Source organism: Grampus griseus, assembly GCF_964374135.1.
Source record: "Grampus griseus genome assembly, chromosome: 5".
Classification (NCBI taxonomy): Eukaryota; Metazoa; Chordata; class Mammalia; order Artiodactyla; family Delphinidae; genus Grampus; species Grampus griseus.
Window position 1 is genome coordinate 32,576,304 of NC_138998.1, and position 6,000 is coordinate 32,582,303.

The following is a 6,000-nucleotide window of genomic DNA, read 5'->3' on the forward strand; positions in this document are numbered from 1 at the left end:
CACAGATCTTTACAGTTCACAAAGCCATCCATTCATTTAACAAACTCCTTTAACTGGAAACTCAGTCAGGATAGGCTTGGCTGCGCTGGGTAGCAAACCTCACCAATCTGTCACGTGACACAACAGGAGTTTACGTCCTAGTCTACTGTGGCTCTGGGTGACTCTCAGGGCAGTGGCCTCCAAGCAGTGGCTCAGTACCTCCACTTCATAACATGCTGCCATGATGGATGAAGCAGGGCCAGGCAGTCCTCGAAGGTCTTGTGCTGGTAAGTAAACGTTTTGGCCCAGAAGTAACATGCTTCACCTCTGCTCCCAGCCCCTTGGCCAGAACTAGTCAGTGTCCCTGCCTAACTGCCACAGGGATGGGGAAAGAGAATCCTTTTGTGAGCTCAGAAGAGACAGCAGATATGGATAAGTGCTAGGCTCCTCCACCACTGGGGCGAACCTGGATGGAGGTAGGTGCTCACTGGGACACTTAAGTGCATCAGGTGTTGGGGGAGGGGGTCCAGCAAAAAGAAGTTCTCCAAAGGAGGCAGCATCAGTACTGGGTCCCCAAAGGTGAGGAGGTGATTTCCAGGCAAAGCTGAGCCCGTAGGCAGTTTGCCGAGGAACGGGGAGGTGGGCAGGAAGGTTGGCTCAGAGGAAGCAGATGGAGTATTGGCAGAGGGAGATGCGGGGTCGGGGAAGGGTTCTCCTGAGATGGGAGAGACTTTCTGGGGCAAATGGCCAAGGGAGCGGGGAGGCTGAGGAGCCAGAGCGAAGGGGTCTGAGGAGGAAGAGGGGGTGCGCCAATCCTCTGTGCAGGAATCTCACCCAGAGCTTCCACCAGCCCTGAAAGGCCAGCACGACTAGTTCTACCCTACAAATGAAGAAAACGAGGCCCTCCCAGTTGTGACTTGTGCCTTCCTTTATTCACTTAGTACCTGATGTAGATGAGGACAAAAGATGATACACACATGATCCCTAACCTCCAAGGTCACATAATTAAGAGCAAGAATTAGGTACAAGTGCTGAGAGCTCATTCGGCTGAGAGATCAGAGTAGGGGCTTGATCCATCCTTGCAGGATGGGCTAGATTTCAGGAGACCCCAAGGTGCAGGGAAAGACATTCCAGGCAGAGATCAGGAAGCAGGAAAACCTGTGGGAGTTCTGAGAACTCACTGGACACAGGGTGCATGAAGGAGAGCAGGGGTCATCTCTGGAGAGGCAGTCGTGTCTGGGCTTAGCGGTTCCTGGAGGGTTTTGAGGGCGGCCAGGAGTGGTGGGGCCCCCTGGTCCTGGCTGAGTCAGCGCCCACCTCTTCCCACTTGGGCCTGGAAGGAGGACCTCAGAGCCCCAGCCAACCCATCCCAGGAAGGTCCTTCTAGCTCAGGTTCCCTCCAGGGCTCTGTCTACACTGGGAAAGGGCTCCTGAGTGGGCCCTGCCGTCCCTCAGGGAGCAGTCCTCTCAGTACCCCCAGCACACCTGGCATGCTCCCAGGGAGCCCCCACGTCTTGTGCTTGGAGGAACCACCCATTTGCGTCCTCCCTCTTGGCCAGAGCGCCAAGGCTGCCCCAGCCCAGCGTGGGGTGGAAGCTGCTCTATCCCCTCTCTTCCCCTCCCACCTCCTCTTTCTCCCTACTTGAGCCTGTTGGAACTCCAGACTTGGAGCTGGGAGTCAGAAAGTCTGAGTCTCAGGGCAGAACGGGGCAGGTAATTTAAAGGGGCATCCATCCAGGCCTTTAGTGTTGCTACCCCCTTCTCCTTTATCTGTGGTCCATCAGCGTGCAGCCCCTTCTACAGACACCAGCTCCATAAACGTGACCTCAGAGATCCCAGACGGGGCCCAACATTTGTTTAAACCTCAGCCCTCATTACACCTCACTACCACCAGCTTGCGGAAAAGGAAGCAGCGGGTTCGGATGAGTTCTCCCTTGGGTCCCCCACTGCGAAAGACCGAGGCAGGTTTCACGCTATTCCCGTCTGGCTCCTTTCCTCTCCATTCACACCGAGATTCCAGAAGGGCTCCTGCAGCCCAGCGTTTCAATAGATCAGGTGTGTTGAGCGCCCACTCATTCTGTCCTAAGAGCTTCACATACGTTTGCACCTTTAATCGTCACCACAAGCCCAGTGAGATGTAATTATCCTGCCGTTTCCCATGAGGAACCTGAGGCACAGCGGACTGTGGTCCGGGGCCCTTTTCTCTCATTTCCACCGAAAGGCGGCGCGGGGCAGGCGCTGGGGTCTGCAGAGCCGCGCCTCGCGGGCGCCATGGGAGCGAGGCCGAGGGGCAGGCGGCCACCAGGGGGAGCCGCCCGCCGCGCTGGGCCCGGAGTAAGACGCCGGGCACCACGCCCCGCCCTCCGGAGCGGCGCGGGGGAGACCGGCTCTGCGTCCCCGCCAAGCGCGTCTGGGGGCCCCCCGAGGCCCGGCCCCGCGCGCCTCCCGCAGCTCAGCGTCCCCGCCCCGGCGCCCTGGGGCCCGCCGGGCTCCTCTCGCCCACCCCACTCCCGCATCCTGGACACCCCGGGACCGCCCGGGGTCTCAGCCCGCCGGCGCCTGCCTCTGGCGTGTCCTTGAGAAGATTTCCTTCCCCCGCCGCGCGATAAAGCGCCATTTAGTCTGTTTATCTGTATTTTCAGTACGAAAGTGCAGTAAACACATTCAAGAACGAGGAAGGTAGAGAAAAGGGTGCCAGGAAGCACCGAGAGGGCCCGCAGGCACATATGTCTTCCCCCACGCTCTACGACGTGTCGTGGGCAGGGCGGTCACCCCAGCCCGCCTTGTGGGGTCACAGCCTCCCCGCAGCGTCGCCACCTGGGAACCATCGTTCTGTGGCTGCAGGGCGCTCAGGTATCCTCCCATCTCTCCTTAACTCCGGTTCTTGGAGCACCTCCTGGGGTCTGGCCCTGAGACAGAAGCGGGCACCAGAGAGAAAGCTATGTCCGATTCAGGCCCTGTCCATCTCGGGGAGTGTCCAATTGCCCATCCTGTCGCAGACTCGGGCATCAGGCAAGTGCCGGGCACCAGGCTTGTGGCGGTGAACAAGACAAATAGAAGCCATTCCCCGGTGGAAGACAGACGTAACCAAGAAGGCACACAAATTGTGTGGTTGGGATTGGCTAATAATTCCAGTTGCAATAGTGCCATGGAGGAGAAGTGCAGACAGATGCCTGCATCGGAATGCAGGGCAAAGGCGGGTATGTGGTGGTATCACAAAGGTGAGAGAGGCCAGTTCCCTAGTGGATTAGGGATCAGGAGTAGGGGAGGTGAACTCCAGCTGAATCTTGAAGGGTGGGAGCAAGTTTGTGGAGCAGGGGCCTTAGAATGAAGGTGTTCTGGGCAGGGGGAGCTACAGGCTTGGAGGCTCACAGGGGAGAAGCTTGTGGTATGTTTGCCTGGAGGGGGGTCGGGGGTGGGTAGCACAGTTACAAGTTGCTGGAGGCGGAGTGTAGCTGGGAAGCAGGCTCTAGAGGGAAGGTGTGCCACGTACCGTCTACACCTCCTTTAGTAACTGGATGCTGCCTGTGGGTAATGGGAAGCCACCGACACGCTTTTAAGGGGCAAGATGCAACCAGATTTCTGGGTTTAAAAGGCCGCTGGGGCTGCATTGTACTTGGGAAAGGGAGCCGGGCTGGCAAAGGTAGGTTCTCAGGAAGGAGGCCTCCTTCCTGTCTTGGTGGCTGCTGGGGGCACTGCTGCTAGAGAAGGTCAGAGCTGAGATGCCCCAGCAGGTCCAGAGCCGAGGGTGGGACCAGCGAGAAGCAGGAGCCTCCCAGGGGCCCACAGGCTCCCGGTGGCCAGGCTGAGCTGCCCAGAGTGTGAGGGTTCGCATGAGACCTGCTGGAGCGGGTCCCTGCACCAGAATGTGCCTTGTTAAAAAATAGATGTTGGGAACTGGCTGTCTCTGGGCCCAACACATGGGGTCTAATTGGCCCACTTAACATTTGTTTTTAAATTAGCTGCAATCATTGAGAGAGTTTGAATCTCGGGAGTTTTTTCTTGGAAAAACCCTGGGCCAGTACTCAAGTCCTACAACAAGGAACTGGAGCTGAGTAGAGACCACCCTTTCAGGTGGTCCCTGTATTCTTAGGGTTGCTGAGGTCCCCACATCACGTGCTTAGCCCCTGTGGGTATTTAAATTTTCACACATACCTACACCCCTAAAGCTTCAAGCTAAGCCACCAGAAATCCGGGTGAATGTTGGAAAGGGCCAGTCCAGAAGCAAAGGGCTGTGTTTGAGAAATAACCTCCAGATAGATGACTGCCTGCTAGAAGCCGTGAGAGACAGTGGTGACTGCAGGTGGCTGATTGGGGCCTGCTGGAGAATGAAGTCCAAGCAGAACTCCCACCTTTTTCCCCAAACCTCCTTTCACTGACTTTCCCATCTCACTTAACAGCACTCTAGCCTCCTAGTGATTAGACCAAAACCTCGGAGACAATGGAAAATAAGCTTAAAAAAAAAATCAACTTTATTAACATATAATTTGCATACAACAAAAAGCACTAATTTTAAGGCTACTTACTGTTCAGTGAGTTTTGAATCCAGATATAGAATGTTTCCATGACCTCCAGAAAACTTTCTGATACCGCTTTGCAGTCAATACTACACTTACCTCCCTACCCCATCCTCTCACCTCATTCAACCACCACTGATACGCTTTATTTCTACAGATAACTTTACTTGTTCTAGAATTTCATATAGATGAGATCACACAATACATAGTCTTCAGTGTCGGGCTTCTTTTGCTTAGATTCATTCATGTGGTTGTGGATATGTACAAGTTCATTCATTTTTATTGCTGGTTAGTATTCCGTTGGATGAGTATACCATAATTTATCCATTCACCTGGGCATTTAGGTTGTTTACAATTTTTTTTACTACTATGAATAAAACTGCTATGAACATTTATGCACACATCTTTTTATGGATCTATGTTTTCATTTCTCTTGGGGAAAAACCTAGGAGTAAAAATTGCTAGATCAAAGGGTATGTGATGTGTAACTTCATAAGAAACTGCCTGTTTCCAAAGTTGAAATGGAAGTGGAAGACCTCAGTAATGATCTGTTATGTAGAGTACAAGTAGCACTAACTATTAAAAAGATTGATAAATTGAACTACATGAAAATTAAATACTTCTTTTCAGCAAAAACACCATTAAAAGAGTGACACAGCAAGCCACAGAGAAGAAAAAGAGTTCCAACTTATATAATAAGTAAAACACTTGTATCCAGATCCTGTACATAAAATTCCTATACATGTAAACAAGAAAAACATACCCCCAACAGAGAAATAGGCAAAGTACTTGTATACTTAATTCCCAAAAGAGGATATCCAAATGCCAACAAATATATCAAAATGTACTTAATATCATTAGTCATTCAGGAGATAAAAATTAAAACTACAGAGTGATTCTACTACATCTCTACCAGAATGGCCACAGTTATAAAGACTGATGATACTAAGTGTTGGCAAGAATAGGAATGCTCATATGTGGCTGGTGGGGGTGTAAATTGGTGTAATCACTTTGAAAGCATTTTGGCATTTTCTACTGAAGCTGAACACATTGCATATCATCTGACCCAGAAATCCCACTCCTATGCATATACCCACAGAAATACACTGCCTGTGTGCAAGAGACACCAGCAAGATGTTTCATAACAACATCATTCATAATAGCCCCACCTGGAAACTGCACCATACACATACATGAGCACATACATATACAATACATACAGCAATGAATACAGTAACCACAGCATCATGGATGGATCTTACAAACATTTCGTTGAGTGAAAAGCTGAAACCCAATAGAATTCATACCCTGGGCTTCTAGAACCACTCAAATGAAACTGCATGTTGTAAGTCAGAAAAGTGGTTAGTTTGGGAAGAAAGGAAGGCTTAGTAACTGGGAAGGGCATGAGGATACCTGCTGTGATTGTAGCAATGTTCTACTTCTTGAACTCCTGGTGGATACATTGTTTTGTGATAATTCATTGAGCCGTGCAGTTATGCTTTAT